Source organism: Eublepharis macularius, chromosome 1, assembly GCF_028583425.1.
Source record: "Eublepharis macularius isolate TG4126 chromosome 1, MPM_Emac_v1.0, whole genome shotgun sequence".
Lineage (NCBI taxonomy): Eukaryota > Metazoa > Chordata > Lepidosauria > Squamata > Eublepharidae > Eublepharis > Eublepharis macularius.
The window spans coordinates 3,459,919-3,483,935 of NC_072790.1; positions in this window are offsets into that span (position 1 = coordinate 3,459,919).

Below are 24,017 nucleotides of genomic sequence, written 5' to 3' on the forward strand. Positions count from 1 at the left end.
GACACAGACAGACAGACACAGACAAAGAGAGACAGCCTCAAACAGACAAACACAGACAGACAGACACAGACAGACCGACACAGACAGACACCGACAGACACAGATAGACGTAGACAAGAACAGACAAAGAGACAGACACAGACGGACACAGACACAGACAGACACAGGCAGACACAGGCAGACACAGACACAGACACAGACAGACACAGACAGACAGATACAGACAGACACAGTCAGACACAGACACGGACAGACAGGCACAGACAGACACAGACAGACAGACAGACAGACAGACACAGACAGACAGACACAGACGGACACAGACAGAAAGACACAGACACAGACAGACAGACACAGACAGACAGACACAAACAGACACAGACACAGACAGACACAGACAGACACTGACAGACAGAGACGGACACAGACAGACACAGACATAAACAGACAAACAGACAGACACAGACAGACAGACACAGACAGAGAGGGACAGACCCAAACAGACACAGACGGACAGACACCGACACAGACACAGACAGAAAGACACAGACAGAGACAGAAAGACAGAGACGGACACAGACAGACACAGAGAGATACATACAGACACAGTCAGATGCATACACAGAGAGACACAGACAGACACAGACAGACACAGACATACAAACACAGACAGACAGACACAGACAGACAGACACAGACAGAGAGGGACCGACCCAAACAGACACAGACGGACAGACACAGACACAGACACAGACAGAAAGACACAGACAGAGACAGAAAGACAGAGACGGACACAGACAGACACAGAGAGATACATACAGACACAGTCAGATGCATACACAGAGAGACACAGACAGACACAGACAGATAAACACAAACAGACACAGACAGACACAGACAGACACAGATAGACACAGACAGACAGACACAGACAAAGATATGCAGACTCAGACAGACACAGACAGACATATGCAAAAACAGACAGACATAGACAGACACAGACAGACACTGACACAGACACAGACACAAACAAACAGACACAGACGGACACAGACAGACAAAGACAGACAGACAGACAGACAGACAGAGAAAGACACAGACAGACAGTCACAGACAGACACAGACAGACAGACACAGACACCTGCAGACACATGCAGACAAAGAAAGACACAGAAAACACCGACAGACACAGACAGACAGACAGAGACAGTCACAGACAGACACAGACAGACACAGACGGACACAGAAGGACAGACACAGACAGAGACAGACTGACAGAAAGACAAAGACAGACACAGGCAGAAAGACACAGACACAGACACAGACACAGACACAAAGAGACAGACACAGACGGACACAGACAGACAAAGACAGACAGACAGACACAGACAGACACAGACAGTCAGAGACAGACACCTGGAGACACATGCAGACAAAGAAAGACACAGAAAACACCGACAGACACAGACAGACAGACAGAGACAGTCACAGACAGACACAGACAGACACAGACGGACACAGAAGGACAGACACAGACAGAGACAGACTGACAGAAAGACAAAGACAGACACAGGCAGAAAGACACAGACACAGACACAGACACAGACACAAAGAGACAGACACAGACGGACACAGACAGACAAAGACAGACAGACAGACACAGACAGACACAGACAGTCAGAGACAGACACCTGGAGACACATGCAGACACATACAGACACAGAAAACACCGACAGACAAAGACAGACAGACACAGACAGACAGGCAGAGACGGACACAGACAGACACAGACATCCACAGACAGAGAGACAGACAGAGACAGAGAGACAGACAGAGACAGAGAGGGACAGACCCAAAGAGACACAGACAGACAGACACAGACAGAGACGGACAGACCCAAACAGACAGAGACGGACAGACACAGACACAGACACAGACAGAAAGACACAGACAGACACAGACAGACAGAGACGGACACAGACAGACACAGAGAGATACATACAGACACAGTCAGATGCATACACAGATAGACACAGACAGACAGACAGAGACGGACACAGACAGACACAGACATACACAGACAGAGAGACAGACACAGACAGGCAGACACAGAAAGAGAGGGAAAGACCCAAACAGACACAGTCGGACAGACACAGACACAGACAGAAAGACAAAGACAGACACAGAGAGAAAGACACAGACACAGACACAGACAGAAACAGACAGACACAGACGGACACAGACAGACAAAGACAGACAGACAGACACAGACAGAAACAGACAGACAGTCACAGACAGACACAGACAGACAGACAGACACCTGCAGAAACATGCAGACAGAGACAGACACAGAAAACACCGACAGACAAAGACAGACAGACACAGACAGACACAGACAGACACATACAGACACAGACAGACACAGACAGACAGACACAGACACAGACAGGCAGACAGACAGAAAGACAAAGACAGACAGAGACAGAAAGACACAGACACAGACAGACACAGACAAACAAACACAGACACAGACACACTCAGACACAGACACACACAGACAGAAAGACAGACAGACACAGACAGACACAGACAGACACAGTCAGACACAGATAGAGAGACACAGACACACACTGTGAGACAAAGACAGACACAGACAGACACAGGAAGACAGGAGGACAGACACAGACAGTCACAAACAGAAAGAGACATACAAATACACAGACACAGAAAGAAAGACACAGACAGAGAAAGACAGAAAAACACAGACAGAGAGACACAGACAGACACAGACAGACACAGACAGACACAGACGGACACAGACGGACACAGACAGACAGACACAGACACAGACAGACACAGACAGACAGACACAGACAGACACAGACACAGACACAGACACAGACACAGACACAGACACATACAGACAGACACAGACGGACACAGACAGACAAAGACAGGCAAACAGACACAGACAGACACAGACAGACAGTCACAGACAGACACAGACAGACACAGAAACCACCGACAGACACAGACAGGCAGACACAGACAGACACAGACAGACCCAGACAGACACAGACAGACAGACACAGAGAGAAAGACAGAAAGACACAGACACAGACAGACAGACAGACAGACAGACAGACAGACAGACACAGACAGAGACACACACAGACACAGACACAGACAGACAGAAAGACAGACAGGCACAGACAGACACAGACATACACAGATAGACAGACACAGACACACACTGTGAGACATAGACACACACAGACAGGAAGACAGGGAGACAGGCAGACAGACACAGACAGACACAGGCAGACAGACACCGACAGAAACAGAGAGTCATATAGAGACAGCCTCAAACAGACAGTCACAGACAGACAGACACAGACACAGACACAGACACAGACACAGACACAGACACAGACACAGACACAGACACAGACACAGACACAGACACAGACACATTCAGACAGACACAGACGGACACAGACAGACAAAGACAGGCAAACAGACACAGACAGACACAGACAGACAGTCACAGACAGACACAGACAGACACAGAAACCACCGACAGACACAGACAGGCAGACACAGACAGACAGAGACAGACACAGACAGACAGACACAGACACAGAGAGACAAACAGAAAGACAAAGACAGACATAGACAGAAAGACACAGACACAGACAGACAGACACAGACAGACAGACACACACAGAGACACACACAGACACAGACACAGACAGACAGAAAGACAGACACGCACAGACAGACACAGACAGACACAGACAGACACAGATAGACAGACACAGACACACACTGTGAGATATAGACAGACACAGACAGAATGACAGGCAGACAGGCAGACAGACACAGACAGACACAGGCAGACAGGCAGACAGACAACGACAGAAACATTCATATAGAGACAGACTCAAACAGACAGGCACAGACAGACAGACACAGACACGGACACAGACACAGACACAGACACAGGCACAAACACAGACACAGACACAGACACAGACACAGACACAGACACAGACACAGACTCAGATACAGACACAGACACATTCAGACAGACACAGACACAGACACAGACACAGACAGACACAGACTCATACAGACACAGACAGACAGATACAGACACAGACACACACAGACACAGACAGTCAGACACAGACAGACACAGACAGACACAGACAGACACAGACACAGACAGACACAGACAGAAACAGACAGACAGACACAGACGTACACAGACAGATACAGAGAGACACACACAGACGGACACAGACAGAAACAGAGAGACAGACACAGACGGACACAGACAGAAAGACACAGACACAGACACAGACACAGACAGACACAGACACAGACACAGACAGACACAGACAGACAGACAGAGACGGACACAGACAGACACAGACAGACACAGACAGACAGACAGACACAGACAGAGAGGGACAGACCCAAACAGACACAGACGGAAAGACACAGATACAGACACAGACAGAAAGACACAGACAGAGACAGAAAGTCAGAAACGGACACAGACAAACACAGAGAGATACATACAGACACAGTCAGATGCATACACAGAGAGACACAGACAGACACAGACAGACACAGACAGATAAACACAGACAGATAAACACAGACAGACACAGACAGACAGACACAGACAAAGATATGCAGACTCAGACAGACACAGACAGACATATGCAGAAACAGACAGACATAGACAGACACAGACAGACACAGAAAGACACGGACAGACACAGTCAGACAGATAGACAAAGAAAGACACAGAAAGACACAGACAGACAGACACAGACAGACACAGACACAGACACAAACAAACAGACACAGACGGACATAGACAGACAAGGACAGACAGACAGACAGAGAAAGACACAGACAGACAGTCACAGACAGACACAGACAGACAGACACAGACACCTGCAGACACATGCAGACACAGAAAGACACAGAAAACACCGACAGACACAGAGAGACAGACACAGACAGTCACAGACAGACACAGACAGACACAGACGGACACAGAAAGACAGACACAGACACAGACAAACGGAAAGAAAGACAAAGACAGACACAGACAGAAAGACACAGACACAGACACAGACAGACACAGATAGACAGTGACGGACACAGACAGGCATAGACAGACACAAACACACACAGACAGACAAAAACAGACACAGACACAGACACAGACACAGACACAGACACAGACACAGACACAGACACAGACACAGACACAGACACAGACACAGACAGACAAAGACTCAGACACAGACACATTCAGACAGACACAGACAGACACAGACTCATACAGACACAGACAGACAGATACAGACACAGACAGACACAGACACAGACAGTCAGACACAGACAGACACAGACAGACACAGACACATACAGACACAGACAGACACAGACAGAAACAGACAGACAGACACAGACGTACACAGACAGAAACAGAGAGACAGACACAGACGGGCACAGACAGAAAGACACAGACACAGACAGACAGACACAGACAGACACAGACACAGACAGACACAGACACAGACAGACACAGACAGACAGACAGAGACGGACACAGACAGACACAGACAGACACAGACAGACAGACAGACACAGACAGACAGACAGACACAGACAGAGAGGGAGAGACCCAAACAGTCACAGACGGACAGACACAGACACAGACACAGACAGAAAGTCACAGACAGAGACAGAAAGACAGAGACGGACACAGACAGACACAGAGAGATACATACAGACACAGTCAGATGCATACACCTAGAGACACAGACAGACACAGACAGACACAGACAGATAAACACAGACAGACACAGAGAGACACAGACAGACACAGACTGACAGACACAGACAAAGATATGCAGATTCAGACAGACACAGACAGACATATGCAGAAACAGACACAGACACAAACAAACAGACACAGACGGACATAGACAGACAAGGACAGACAGACAGACAGAGAAAGACAAAGACAGACAGTCACAGACAGACACAGACAGACAGACACAGACACCTGCAGACACATGCAGACACAGAAAGACACAGAAAACACCGATAGACACAGACAGACAGACACAGACAGTCACAGACAGACACAGACAGACACAGACGGACACAGAAAGACAGACACAGACACAGAGAGACTGAAAGAAAGACAAAGACAGACAGACAGAAAGACACAGACACAGACACAGACACAAACAGACAGACACAGACGGACACAGACAGAGAAAGACAGACAGACAGACACAGACAGACACAGACAGACAGTCACAGACAGACACAGACATACAGAGACAGACACCTGCAGACACGTGCAGACACAGACAGACACTGAAAACACCGACAGACAAAGACAGACAGACACAGACAGACACAGACAGATACATACAGACACAGTCAGATGCATAGACAGACAGACACAGACAGACACAGGCAGACACAGACAGATAAACACAGACAGACACAGACAGACACAGATAGTCACAGACAGATAGACACAGACAAAGATATGCAGACACAGACAGACTCAGACAGACAGAAACAGACAGACACAGACACAGACAGACACAGAGAGACACAGACAGACACAGACAGACTCACACAGACAGACACAGACAGAAACAGACACAGACAGACACAGACAGACAGAAAAACAGACACAGACAGAGATGGACAGACCCAAACAGACACAGACGGACTGACACAGACACAGACACAGACAGAAAGACACAGACAGAGACAGACAGACAGAGATGACACAGACAGACACAGATAGATACATAAAGACACAGTCAGATGCATACACAGACAGACACAAACAGACACAGGCAGACACAGACAGGTAAACACAGACAGACACAGACAGACACAGATAGACACAGACAGTCAGACATACACAGTCAGCGAGGGACAGACCCAAACAGACACAGACGGACAGACACAGACACAGACAGAAAGACACAGACAGAGACAGAGAGATAGAGACGGAGAGAGACAGACACAGACAGACATACAGACAGACACAGTCAGATACATACACAGACAGACACAGACAGACACAGATAGAAAAAATCACAGACAGACAGACACAGACAGACACAGACAGACAGACATAGACAAACATATGCAGACACAGACAGACCGAGACAGACATATTCAGAAACAGACAGACATAGACAGACACAGACAGACACAGACAGACACGGACAGACAAAGTCAGACAGATAGACAGACACAGAAAGATGCAGACAGACACAGACAGACAGACACAGACAGACACAGACACAGACACAAACAGAAAGACACAGACGGACACATACAGAAAAACACAGGCAGACAGACACAGACAGACAGTCACAGACAGACACAGACAGACACCTGCAGACACATGCATACACAGACAGACACTGAAAACACCGACAGACACAGACAGACAGACACAGACGGACACAGACAGACAAAGACAGACAGACAGACAGACAGACAGACAGACAGACAGACAGACAGACAGACAGACAGAGAAAGACACAGACAGACAGTCACAGACAGACACAGACAGACAGAAACAGACACCTGCAGACACATGCAGACACAGACAGACACAGAAAACACCGACAGACACAGACAGACAGACACAGACAGACACAGACAGACACAGACAGACACAGACAGACACAGACGGACACAGAAAGACAGACACAGACACAGACAAACTGAAAGAAAGACAAAGACAGACACAGACAGAAAGACACAGACACAGACACAGACAGACACAGATAGACAGAGACGGACACAGACAGACATAGACAGACACAAACACACACAGACAGACAAAAACAGACACAGACACAGACACAGACACAGACAGTCAGACACAGACAGACACAGACAGACACAGACACATACAGACACAGACAGACACAGACAGAAACAGACAAACAGACACAGACGTACACAGACAGAAACAGAGAGACAGACACAGACGGGCACAGACAGAAAGACACAGACACAGACAGACAGACACAGACAGACACAGACACAGACAGACACAGACACAGACACAGACAGACACAGACAGACAGACAGAGACGGACACAGACAGACACAGACAGACACAGACAGACAGACAGACACAGACAGACAGACAGACACAGACAGAGAGGGAGAGACCCAAACAGTCACAGACGGACAGACACAGACAGAAAGTCACAGACAGAGACAGAAAGACAGAGACGGAAACAGACAGACACAGAGAGATACATACAGACACAGTCAGATGCATACACCTAGAGACACAGACAGACACAGACAGATAAACACAGACAGACACAGAGAGACACAGACAGACACAGACAGACAGACACAGACAGACATATGCAGAAACAGACACAGACACAAACAAACAGACACAGACGGACATAGACAGACAAGGACAGACAGACAGACAGAGAAAGACAAAGACAGACAGTCACAGACAGACACAGACAGACAGACACAGACACCTGCAGACACATGCAGACACAGAAAGACACAGAAAACACCGACAGACACAGACAGACAGACACAGACAGTCACAGACAGACACAGACAGACACAGACGGACACAGAAAGACAGACACAGACACAGACAGACTGAAAAAAAAAGACAAAGACAGACATACAGAAAGACACAGACACAGACACAGACACAAACAGACAGACACAGACGGACACAGACAGAGAAAGACAGACAGACAGACACAGACAGACACAGACAGACAGTCACAGACGGACACAGACATACAGAGACAGACACCTGCAGACACATGCAGACACAGACAGACACTGAAAACACCGACAGACAAAGACAGACAGACACAGACAGACACAGACAGATACATACAGACACAGTCAGATGCATAGACAGACAGACACAGACAGACACAGGCAGACACAGACAGATAAACACAGACAGACACAGACAGACACAGATAGTCACAGATAGATAGACACAGACAAAGATATGCAGACACAGACAGACTCAGACAGACAGAAACAGACAGACACAGACACAGACAGACACACAGAGACACAGACAGACACAGACAGACTCACACAGACAGACACAGACAGAAACAGACACAGACAGACACAGACAGACAGAAAAACAGACACAGACAGAGAGGGACAGACCCAAACAGACACAGACGGACTGACACAGACACAGACACAGACAGAAAGACACAGACAGAGACAGACAGACAGAGATGACACAGACAGACACAGATAGATACATAAAGACACAGTCAGATGCATACACAGACATACACAAACAGACACAGGCAGACACAGACAGGTAAACACAGACAGACACAGACAGACACAGATAGACACAGACAGTCAGACATACACAGTCAGCGAGGGACAGACCCAAACAGACACAGACGGACAGACACAGACACAGACACAGACAGAAAGACACAGACAGAGACAGAGAGATAGAGACGAACAGAGACAGACACAGACAGACATACAGACAGACACAGTCAGATACATACACAGACAGACACAGACAGACACAGATAGAAAAAATCACAGACAGACAGACACAGACAGACACAGACAGACAGACATAGACAAACATATGCAGACACAGACAGACCGAGACAGACATATTCAGAAACAGACAGACATAGACAGACACAGACAGACACAGACAGACACGGACAGACAAAGTCAGACAGATAGACAGACACAGAAAGATGCAGACAGACACAGACAGACAGACACAGACAGACACAGACACAGACACAAACAGAAAGACACAGACGGACACATACAGAAAAACACAGGCAGACAGACACAGACAGACAGTCACAGACAGACACAGACAGACACCTGCAGACACATGCATACACAGACAGACACTGAAAACACCGACAGACACAGACAGACAGACACAGACGGACACAGACAGACAAAGACAGACAGACAGACAGACAGACAGACAGACAGACAGACAGACAGACAGACAGAGAAAGACACAGACAGACAGTCACAGACAGACACAGACAGACAGACACAGACACCTGCAGACACATGCAGACACAGACAGACACAGAAAACACCGACAGACACAGACAGACAGACACAGACAGACACAGACGGACACAGAAAGACAGACACAGAAACAGACAGACTGACCGAAAGACAAAGACATACACAGACAGAAAGACACAGACAGAGACACAGACAGAAACAGACAGACAGAGACGGACACAGAAAGACAAAGACAGACAGACAGACACAGACAGACACAGACAGACAGTCACAGACAGACACAGACAGACAGAGACAGAAACAGACAGACAGACACAGACACAGACAGACAGACAGAAAGACACAGACGGACACATACAGAAAAACACAGGAAGACAGACACAGACAGACACAGACAGACAGTCAGAGACAGACACAGACAGACACAGACAGACACCTGCAGAAACATGGAGACACAGACAGACACAGAAAACACCGACAGACAAAGACAGACAGACACAGACAGACACAGACAGACACAGACAGAAACAGACAGACAGACACAGACACAGACAGACAGACAGAAAGACACAGACGGACACATACAGAAAAACACAGGAAGACAGACACAGACAGACACAGACAGACAGTCACAGACAGACACAGACAGACACAGACAGACACCTGCAGACACATGCATACACAGACAGACACTGAAAACACCGACAGACACAGACAGAGAGACACAGACAGACACAGACAGACAGACAGACACAGACACACAGACACAGACACAGACAGACAGACAGAAAGACACAGACACAGACACAGACAGACACAGACAGACAGACACAGACAGAGACACACACAGACACAGACACAGACACAGACAGACAGAAAGACAGACAGACACAGACGGACACAGACAGACACAGACAGACACAGAAAGACAGACACAGACACACACTGTGAGACATAAAGAGACCCAAGCAGACACAGGCAGACAGGCAGACAGACACAGACAGTCACAGACAGAAACATACAAAGACACAGACACAGAAAGAAACACACAGACAGAGAAAGACAGATAAACAGAGACAGAGAGATACAGACAGACACAGACAGACAGACAAAGACAAAGACAGACACACACAGGAAGACACAGAGAAACAGAAAGACACAGAAACAGACAGACAGACAGAGACAGACAGACAGACAGACAGACAGACAGACAGACACAGAAAGACACAGACAGACACAGACAGACAGACAGAGACGGACACAGACAGACACAGACAGACACAGACAAAGAGACAGACACAGACAGACAGACAAACAGACACAGACAGAGAGGGACAGACCCAAACGGCCAGACACAGACACAGACACAGACACAGACACAGACACAGACACAGATACAAACAGACAGACACAGACAGACACAAACCGACAAAGACTGACAGACAGACACAGACACACACAGACAGACAGACACAGACAGACACATAAAGACAGAGACAGACACCTGTAGACACATACAGACAGAGACAGATACAGGAAACACAGACAGACAGACACAGACAGACAGACACAGACAGACACAGACAGACAGACACAGACACAGACAGACAGACTCAGACAGACACATAAAGACAGAGACAGACACCTGCAGACACATGCAGACAGAGACAGACAGAGAAAACACAGACAGACAGACACAGACAGACACACAGAAACAGACACAGACAGAGACAGACAGAAAGACAGACAGACACAGACAGACACAGAAAGACAGACACAGACACACACTGTGAGACATAAAGAGACCCAAGCAGACACAGGCAGACAGGCAGACAGACACAGACAGTCACAGACAGCAACATACAAAGACACAGACAGAGAAAGAAACACACAGACAGAGAAAGACAGATAAACACAGATAGAGAGATACAGACAGACACAGACAGACAGACAAAGACAAAGACAGACACACACAGAAAGACACAGAGAAACAGAAAGACACAGAAACAGACAGACAGACAAAGACAGACAGACAGACAGACAGACACAGACAGACACAGACAGACAGAGGCAGACAGGCAGACAAACATAGACAGTCACAGACAGAAACAGAGAGACATAGAGAGACAGCCTCAAACAGACAGACACAGACAGACACAGACAGAAAGACAGAGACGGTCACAGACAGACACAGACAGACACAGACAGACAGAAAGAGACGGACACAGACAGACACAGACAGACAGACAGACAGACAGACAGACAGACAGACAGACAGACAGACAGACAGACAGACACAGACCGAAAGGGACAGACCCAAACAGACACAGACGTAGAGACACAGACACAGACACTGACAAAAAGACACAGACAGAGACAGACAGACTGAGACGGACACAGACAGACACAGACAGACAGATACATACAGACACAGTCAGATATATACACAGACAGACACAGACAATCACAGACAGTCACAGACAGATAAACACAGTCAGACAGACACAGACAGACAAAGATAGACACAGACAGACACAGACAGACACGGACAGACACAGTCAGACAGATAGACAGACACAGAACGACGCAGACAGAAACAGACAGACAGACAGACACAGACAGACACAGACAGACAGACACAGAAAGACACAGACAAAGACACAAACAGACAGACACAGACAGACACAGACGGACACAAACAGACAAAGACAGACAGACAGACACAGACAGACACAGACAGACAGTCATAGACAGACACAGATAGACAGAGAAACACACCTGCAGACACATGCAGACACAGACAGACACAGAAAACACCGACAGACACAGACAGACACAGACAGACACAAACAGACACAGACAGACTGAGAGAAAGACAAAGACAGACAGACAGACACAGACAGACAGACAGACACAGATAGACAGACACATACACACACTGTGAGACATAGAGAGACACAGACAGAGTGGCAGACAGACACAGACAGTCACAGACAGAAACAGACATACAAAGACACAGTCACATTAAATAAGACACAGAAAGAAAAAGACAGATAAACACAGACAGAGAGACACAGACAGACACAGACAGACACAGACAGAAACAGACGTACACAGACGGACACAGACAGACAGACACAGACACAGACAGAGACAGACAGAAAGACACAGACAGACAGAAATAAACAGAAACAGACAGACAGACTCAGAGAGACAGACAGACAGACACAGACAGACACTGACAGACACAGACAGGCAGGCAGACAGACACAGACAGTCACAGACAGACTCAAACAGACAGACACAGACACCTGCAGACACATGCATACACAGACAGACACTGAAAACAATGACAGACAAGACAGACAGACACAGACAGACACAGACAGAAAGACAGACACAGACAGACAGACACAGAAACAGACAGACAGAGAGAAAGATACAGACACAGACAGACAAAGACAGACAGACACAGACAGACACACACACACACACACACACAGACACAGACAGACAGAAAGACAGACAGACACAGACAGACACAGACAGACAAAGACAGACACAGTCAGACACAGATAGACAGACAGAGACACACACTGTGAGACAGAGACAGACACAGAAAGACACAGGAAGACAGGCAGACAGACACAGACAGTCACAGACAGAAACAGACATACAAAGACATAGAAAAAGAAAGAAAGACACAGAGAAATACAGATAAACACAGACAGAGAGACACAGACAGACACAGACAGACACAGACGGAAACAGACGGACACAGACAGACAGACACAGACAGACACAGACAGAAAGACACAGAGAGACAGGAAGAAACAGAAAGAGACAGAAAGACAGAGAGATACAGACAGACAGACAGACAGACACAGACAGACACAGACAGACACAGACAGACAGGCAGAAAGACACAGACAGACACAGAGAGATCGCCTCAAACAGACAGACACAGACAGACAGACAGACACAGACAGACAGAAACAGACAGACACAGACAGACACAGATAGACAGAGACAAGAACAGACACAGAGACAGACACAGACGGACACAGACACAGACAGACACAGACGGACACAGATGGAAACACACAGACAGACACTGACACAGACAGACACAGACAGAAAGAAACAGAGAAACAGAAAGACACAGAAACAGACAGACAGACACAGACAGACAGACAGACAGACACAGACAGACACAGACAGACAGGCAGACAGACACAGACAGTCACAGACAGAAACAGACAGACATAGAGAGACAGCCTCAAACAGACAGGCACAGACAGACAGACACAGACAGACACAGACAGACAGAAAGAGACGGACACAGACAGACACAGACAGACCCAGACAGAGAGGCAGACACAGACAGGCAGACAGACAGACAGACACAGTCAGAGAGGGACAGACCCAAACACACACAGACGGACAGACACAGACACAGACACAGACACAGACAGAAGGACACAGACAGAGACAGACAGACAGAGACGGACACAGACAGACACAGACAGACACAGACAGAAAAAAACACAGACAGACAGACACAGACAGACACAGATAGACACAGACAGACAGACATTGACAAACATATGCAGACACAGACAGACATATACAGACACAGACAGACACAGACAGACACGGAGAGACGCAGTCAGACAGATAGACAGACACAGAAAGACGCAGACAGACACAGACAGAGAGACACAGACAGTCATAGACACAGACACAGACACAAACAGAAAGACACAGACGGACACATACAGACAAAGACAGGCAGACAGACAAAGACAGACACAGACAGACAGTCACAGACAGACACAAACACACAGACAAAGACACCTGCAGACACATGCATAAACAGACAGACACTGAAAACACCGACAGACAGACAGACAGACACAGACAGACACAGACAGACAGACAGACACAGACAGACAGACACAGAAACAGACAGACAGAGAGAAAGACACAGACACAGACAGACAAAGACAGACAGACACAGACGGACACAAACAGACACAGACAGACAGATACAGACAGACACAGTCAGACACAGACACGGACAGACAAACACAGACAGACCCAGACAGACCCAGACAGACACCGACAGACAGTCACAGACAGACACAAACAGACAGACATAGACACCTGCAGACACATGCATACACAGACAGACACTGAAAACAACGACAGACAAGACAGACAGACACAGACAGACACAGACAGACAGACAGACACAGACAGACAGACACAGAAACAGACAGACAGAGAGAAAGACACAGACACAGACAGACAAAGACAGACAGACACAGACAGAGACACACACACACACACACAGACAGAAAGACAGACAGACACAGACAGACACAGACAGACAAAGACAGACACAGTCAGACACAGATAGACAGACACAGACACACACTGTGAGACAAAGACAGACACAGAAAGACACAGGAATACAGGCAGACAGAAACAGACAGTCACAGACAGAAACAGACATACAAAGACATAGAAAAAGAAAGAAAGACACAGAGAAATACAGATAAACACAGACAGAGAGACACAGACAGACACAGACAGACACAGACGGGAACAGACGGACACAGACAGACAGACACAGACACAGACAGACACAGACAGAAAGACACAGAGAGACAGGAAGAAACAGAAACAGACAGAAAGACAGAGAGATACAGACAGACAGACAGACAGACAGACACAGACAGACACAGACAGACACAGACAGACAGGCAGAAAGACACAGACAGACACAGAGAGATCGCCTCAAACAGACAGACACAGACAGACAGACAGACACAGACAGACAGAAACAGACAGACACAGACAGACACAGATAGACAGAGACAAGAACAGACACAGAGACAGACACAGACGGACACAGACACAGACAGACACAGACGGACACAGATGGAAACACACAGACAGACACTGACACAGACAGACACAGACAGAAAGAAACAGAGAAACAGAAAGACACAGAAACAGACAGACAGACACAGACAGACAGACAGACAGACAGACACAGACAGACACAGACAGACAGGCAGACAGACACAGACAGTCACAGACAGAAACAGACAGACATAGAGAGACAGCCTCAAACAGACAGGCACAGACAGACAGACACAGACAGACACAGACAGACAGAAAGAGACGGACACAGACAGACACAGACAGACCCAGACAGAGAGGCAGACACAGACAGGCAGACAGACAGACAGACACAGTCAGAGAGGGACAGACCCAAACACACACAGACGGACAGACACAGACACAGACACAGACAGAAGGACACAGACAGAGACAGACAGACAGAGACGGACACAGACAGACACAGACAGACACAGACAGAAAAAAACACAGACAGACAGACACAGACAGACACAGATAGACACAGACAGACAGACATTGACAAACATATGCAGAAACAGACAGACATATACAGACACAGACAGACACAGACAGACACGGAGAGACGCAGTCAGACAGATAGACAGACACAGAAAGACGCAGACAGACACAGACAGAGAGACACAGACAGTCATAGACACAGACACAGACACAAACAGAAAGACACAGACGGACACATACAGACAAAGACAGGCAGACAGACAAAGACAGACACAGACAGACAGTCACAGACAGACACAAACACACAGACAAAGACACCTGCAGACACATGCATAAACAGACAGACACTGAAAACACCGACAGACAGACAGACAGACACAGACAGACACAGACAGACAGACAGACACAGACAGACAGACACAGAAACAGACAGACAGAGAGAAAGACACAGACACAGACAGACAAAGACAGACAGACACAGACGGACACAAACAGACACAGACAGACAGATACAGACAGACACAGTCAGACACAGACACGGACAGACAAACACAGACAGACCCAGACAGACCCAGACAGACACCGACAGACAGTCACAGACAGACACAAACAGACAGACATAGACACCTGCAGACACATGCATACACAGACAGACACTGAAAACAACGACAGACAAGACAGACAGACACAGACAGACACAGACAGACAGACAGACACAGACAGACAGACACAGAAACAGACAGACAGAGAGAAAGACACAGACACAGACAGACAAAGACAGACAGACACAGACAGAGACACACACACACACACACACAGACAGAAAGACAGACAGACACAGACAGACACAGACAGACAAAGACAGACACAGTCAGACACAGATAGACAGACACAGACACACACTGTGAGACAAAGACAGACACAGAAAGACACAGGAAGACAGGCAGACAGACACAGACAGTCACAGACAGAAACAGACATACAAAGACATAGAAAAAGAAAGAAAGACACAGAGAAATACAGATAAACACAGACAGAGAGACACAGACAGACACAGACAGACACAGACGGGAACAGACGGACACAGACAGACAGACACAGACACAGACAGACACAGACAGAAAGACACAGAGAGACAGGAAGAAACAGAAACAGACAGAAAGACAGAGAGATACAGGCTTCCGGTTTGGGATTCATGGAGGTCTAACGCAGCTCCATTTGCGGAGCTGACCGGATTGCCGTTTTAACCGGCCGGAGGGGTGAAAATAACCCGCGGCCGACTGCTCTCAGGTGGGGAGCAGGCAAAGAACGCTCAAGACCCTAGGGTGAGCTAGATCTCGGACGAGGGGGGGCTCTACACAAGGAGTCTCCCCCCCGATCCTTGAGGTCCCACCTTGCGACGGGTCGGCTATAATCTCTGCGGCAATTTTGGGGCCAATTCGGCTGGCATAAGACCTACATACCCAAGCTTCGATCGGGGAGGGAAGTCGAGAGGAGAATTTAAGATCGAAACAGCGATTACAACCCGAGAAAGTTGAAGAGAAGGTAAAGATCGCTATCTCTTGAAACGGGACAGATTGACAAAAACAGAGAGGAAAGAAAGTAGATTTTTAAACTGCAACAGACTAGTGAAAAGGAGGTGAAGACTCGGCAGGAGTTGTATTTTAAAAGAGACTAAGTTTAAAGAAGTTATTACAAAAATCGGACTATTGTTTTGAATACCTGTGGTTTTGGAGCTGTGGGAAAAAGACACCATCGCGAGACCTGCTGTGGGAAGACGGGAGACAGGAAGTGCGTAACAACAATAGAGTGGCTGGAGGGAAGCGGCCCTTGCCAAGGGACAGGAAGTGGGGAATCGCCATTTTTGAAAGTGGAAGGGTCGTGGCTTCAGCGGAAGAGGAAGTAGGCCATCTTGGATTATAATAACATAGAGAAACCATAGAGAAAAGACGCCCGACATTTTGGATATAAAAAATTAATTTTGGCAAAGATTGGGACATTTGAAAAAAAGGAAAACGTTTAATTATACGCCACGGAGCTGAGGAAGAGAGCAGATTCGTGGGAGCGAGCTAAAGCAAGCCCCACGATGTCGAAAAAAGAGTGGCAATCGGCAATAGAAAATTTGGACAAAAAACTTATAGACATGATGAAAGAACTTAAGGACACGAAATTGGAGCTTATTAAAGAGGTCAAAGAAGTTACACAGACAGTAAAGTCGGAGCTGTCAGAAGTGAAAAAAGGCGTGGAAACGATTAGCAGTGAATTACAAGGAACGAAACAGAGAGTCAAAACAGTAGAAGACGCGATGGAGAATTTAATAGAAACGCAACAAACAGAGATGAGATTGGTAAAGGGGAGGATGTCAGTTGCAGAAACTAAACACATGGAGAAGCAGCTTCGTTTTCGTGGTCTGCCAGAAGTGGAAGGGAAGTCAGCGCAAGAACAGATGACTGAGGTGTTGGCTGAATACCTGGGGAAGGAGGAGGAGGAAATTGTGGCTATCCTAGATGTGGCGTATCGTGTGAACTCGAGAATTGCAACCCAGAGGAAACTACCAAGGGATGTGATCGTGCAGTTTACAACTAGAAATATGAAAGAGAGGATTGTGACAAAACAATTTCAAGATCCATTGGAGATTGATGGCAAGACGATTATTATAATGAAGGAATTGCCCAGATCAGTGTTACTGGACAGGAAAAAATATAGAGTGTTAATTCAGACTTTGAAGGACATGAACATTAGGTACAGATGGGAGTTACCGGAAGGAGTGTCCTTTGAGTTTGGAGGGGCAAAAAAGCGTATCAGATCTGAGCGGGAGATGGAGAGATTTATTAAGGACAATGAAAAAGACTTACCAACAAAACCATGAATATGGAGTGTAAAGTATTATCTTGGAATGTAAATGGACTAAACTCACCGAATAAGAGAAAAAATATTTTTCATTGGCTACTAAAACAAAAATGTGATATTGTTTGTTTGCAGGAGACCCATATTAGAAAACAGGATGTAAAATATTTAAAATCTGGAAAATTGGGCAAAGAATTTGTAGCGGCTTCCAACAAGAAAAAAAGAGGAGTGGTGTTGTATATAAAAGAGGAGCTGCAGCCAAAATTTGTTATGAGAGATGTGGAAGCTAGATTTGTAGCAGTGGAATGTAATTGGAATTTAAAGAGAGTGTTGGTAGTCGGACTTTATGCACCTAACGGTGCAAAGGAAAGCTTCTTTGAGGACTTAAGGAAGCACTTAGACGATCTTGTATATGACCAGATAATTCTTGCTGGAGATTTCAATGGAGTGACAGATTTGGAACTAGACAAAAAGACTACAAAAGCACAAAAGAAAAGAGGACTATTGCCAAAGCTTTTTTTTGAGTTGATTCAACAAGAGACTCTCGAAGACGTATGGAGGAGAGAATATCCTAAAACCAGACAGTTTACTTTTTATTCTGCAAGGCATTTTACATTATCAAGAATTGATATGATCTGGGCCTCAAAGGACTTAGCGTTATGGACTAAGGAGGTAGAAATAATGCCGATGGTAGGCTCAGATCACAACCCAATTATGTGGAAATTTGGAAAAAGGAGAAAAAGGAAAGCCTGGAGAATAAATGAGGACTTGTTACAGGAAAGTGAGAATATGGAAACATTGAGAAGAGAGACTAAGTTTTTTATACAATACAACGTGAATAAAGAAGTACCAACCAGTAAAGTTTGGGACGCGTATAAGGCGGTGGTAAGGGGCATACTAATGGACTTAAATGGTAGAGCAAGGAAAAAGAAAGAGGAGAAAAGACAAGAGATTGAGGAGAAAATAAAGGCCAAAGAAGTACAGTTAAAAAAGAGACCAGGGAAAAAGAAAATACATCAGGAAATCAAAATTCTTCAAGAACAGTTAACAGCAATGAGTAATAAAGAATTGGAGTGGAACCTTAAAAGACTGAATCAAAAAGCTTTTGAGGGTGCTAATAAACCTGGGAAATATTTGGCATGGCAATTAAAGAAGAAAAGGGAAAAGAAAATAATAAATAAAATTTGTGAAGAAAACAAAACGTATTTGGAGCAGACAACCATTAGCAGAGCCTTTTATAAATTTTACGCTAAGCTGTATAATAAAAAAGAAGTAAACAAAGAATCAATAGCATCATATTTGGAGAAAACCAAACTTCCAGAGATCTCGGAAGCTTGGAGAAATAAGTTGAACAGTGAAGTAACTGACGAGGAAATAAGTATGGCAATACAATCCGCAAATCTAGGAAAGGCGCCAGGGCCAGATGGACTTACGGCTAAATTTTATAAGACAATGGCCAACGAACTGGCACCATTCCTAAAAGAGGTGATGAACGGAGTTTTTAGGGATCAAAGAATTCCAGACACTTGGAGCGAAGCGAATATATCATTGATCCCAAAAGAGGGCCAAGATCTGACTAGCGTGAAAAATTACAGGCCTATATCATTACTTAACAATGATTATAAAATTTTTGCAAAGATATTGGCGGAGAGACTGAAGGGGTGGCTCTCGGAAGTTATAGAGGAAGAACAAGCAGGTTTTTTGCCGGACAGACAAATAAGAGACAATTTAAGGACAGTGATCAATGCTATTGAATATTATGACAAGCGTTGTGACAAGGAGGTTGGTTTCTTCTTTGTTGATGCTGAAAAGGCGTTTGACAATTTAAACTGGGACTTTATGTTTGCCACTATGGAAAAGCTACAACTGGGAGAAAGATTCATCAGAGCAATTAAAGAAATATATAGGGACCAGACTGCAGCAATTGTAGTGAATGATGAACTGACCAAGAAATTGACGATTAGTAAAGGAACAAGACAAGGTTGCCCGTTATCTCCATTGTTGTTCATATTAGTATTGGAGATTTTGATGATACAAATACGACAAGACGAGGAAATACGAGGAATAAAAATAAAGGACTATTCATACAAGGTTAGAGCATTTGCAGATGACATAATGTTAATTGTAGAAGATCCATTGGAGAACATGCCAAAAGTGATAGATAAGATTAAGGAGTTTGGTGACTTGGCAGGTTTCTTCATTAACAAAAAGAAGTCAAAGATACTATGTAAAAACATGACTAAGCAGAAACAACAATTGTTAACGGAAACAACGGACTGTGAAGTAACTAGTAAGGTGAAATATTTGGGAGTTGAGCTGACTGCAAAAAATATAGATTTGTTCAAGAATAATTATGAAAAATTATGGATTCAGATAGAGAGAGACTTGATCAAATGGAATAGACTGAATTTGTCATGGTTGGGCAGGATTGCAGCAGTTAAGATGAATGTGTTACCAAGAGTAATGTTTTTGTTACAGACAATACCAATCATCAGAGACTCTAAACAATTTGAAAAATGGCAGAGGAAAATATCAGATTTTGTTTGGGCAGGCAAGAAGCCTCGAGTGAAAGTAAAAGTTCTACAAGATGCAAAGGAGAGAGGCGGAATGCAACTGCCCAATCTGAGACTTTACCATGATGCAATCTGCCTAGTTTGGCTAAAAGAGTGGATGACATTAAAGAATAAGAAACTATTAGCCCTAGAGGGATATAAAAAAATTTTTGGATTGCACGCATACCTATGGCATGACAAAGTAAAGGTCAACTCGATGTTCCTGCATCATTTTGTAAGGAGAAGTCTATATACAATCTGGAAGAAGTACAGAACTTACCTACAAGAAGGAACCCCCTTGTGGGTGGTTCCATATGAGGTGATAGATCCGAGAGCTGTGGATAATGAACAACAATGTTTAACGTACAAAGAAATAACTAAGATTGAAGTATCTAAACTTAGAATAAAGACGCAAGAGGAACTATCACCTAACTATGATTGGTTCCAGTATAGACAGATTAGAGACTTATACAACTCGGACTTTGCAAAAGGGGGCATACGAACAGAGAACTCGGAACTAGAGCAGACCCTTCTTAAAGAAGACAAGAAAAGAATATCTAAGGTATACCAAGTACTGTTGAAATGGTATACTGAGGATGAGATAGTTAAAACACAGATGGTGAAATGGGCTATAAATTTCAATAAAGAAATAACAATGGAGGCATGGGAATACTTGTGGAAAACTACAATGAAGACAACGACATGTATTAATATTAAAGAGAACATTTTCAAAATGATCTATCGTTGGTACATGACACCAAAGAAGATTGCGCTAGGGAACTTGAATACTTCTAATAAATGCTGGAAATGTAAGAAACATGAGGGCTCCCTCTATCATATGTGGTGGTCGTGTGAGGTAGCTAGGCAGTTCTGGGGGGAAATAATAAGAGAAATGAGTGAAATTTTACAGTTTCAAATAAATAAGAACCCAGAACTCCTGCTGCTAAACTTGGGAATGGAGGGAATTCCAGCCCATCATAGGACGTTGATTTTTTATATGACTGCAGCAGCTAGACTTTTGTACGCGCAGAAATGGAAAGTACAAGAAGTGCCAACTATTGAAGATTGGATCTACAAATTGCTGTATATGGCTGAAATGGACAAGATGACAAGAAAACTGAGAGATCTGGACTCAGGGCAGTTTAACACAGACTGGGAGAAGCTGAAACAATATCTGGAGAAGAAATGGGAGGTGGGAGGAAAACTGTGGCAGTTTGAGAACTACTGAAGTATAATAAAAGTATAAAAGAGAGGGGTGACTTTACCGGGGGAGGAAGAGAAATGTGAATTTATAAGCAGTTAGATTAATTGATTGAGATATATATAGATATGTATAGGTTAACTGATAGAACATTGATAGAGAATAATTAATGATAAGGTTTAAACATGAGGATTGAGTAAATAACAATATTTTCTTTCTTTGATAAGATTTATATGCACCAAACTGAATGTACAGAAGAGTTAAATTGATTGATTATGCGAGGAGTTATATAGAATTACCATAAAAAGTTGAAATGAGTAATATATAGAAAACAAATCAAATTGTTTGATTTAAATGTGGGAAATTTTTATGGTTTATGATATATAGGTTTATATAGAAATATTCAAAACTGGAAAATGGGATAAATTGTTTATCTAAAGACGTATAGTTTGGGTGTATAATAAGTAAAGGAGTTAAAGATGTACTGCTTAATATAATGGAGAATGTATATCTGTTTTAGACAGAGGAATTTAATAGAAGTAAGGGAAAAGGGACAGAGGGTGGGAAAGCTGTTGGAAGTCAACAAAAGGGGGGGAAAGGGAGGGGGTTAGAAACGAAAAATTAGGGGAAAATTGACTGTAATGTAAAAATAAAAATGTTCTAACCCAATAAAAAATTTTTCAAAAAAAAAAAAAGAAAGACAGAGAGATACAGACAGACAGACAGACAGACAGACAGACACAGACAGACACAGACAGACACAGACAGACAGGCAGAAAGACACAGACAGACACAGAGAGATCGCCTCAAACAGACAGACACAGACAGACAGACAGACACAGACAGACAGAAACAGACAGACATAGACAGACACAGATAGACAGAGACAAGAACAGACACAGAGA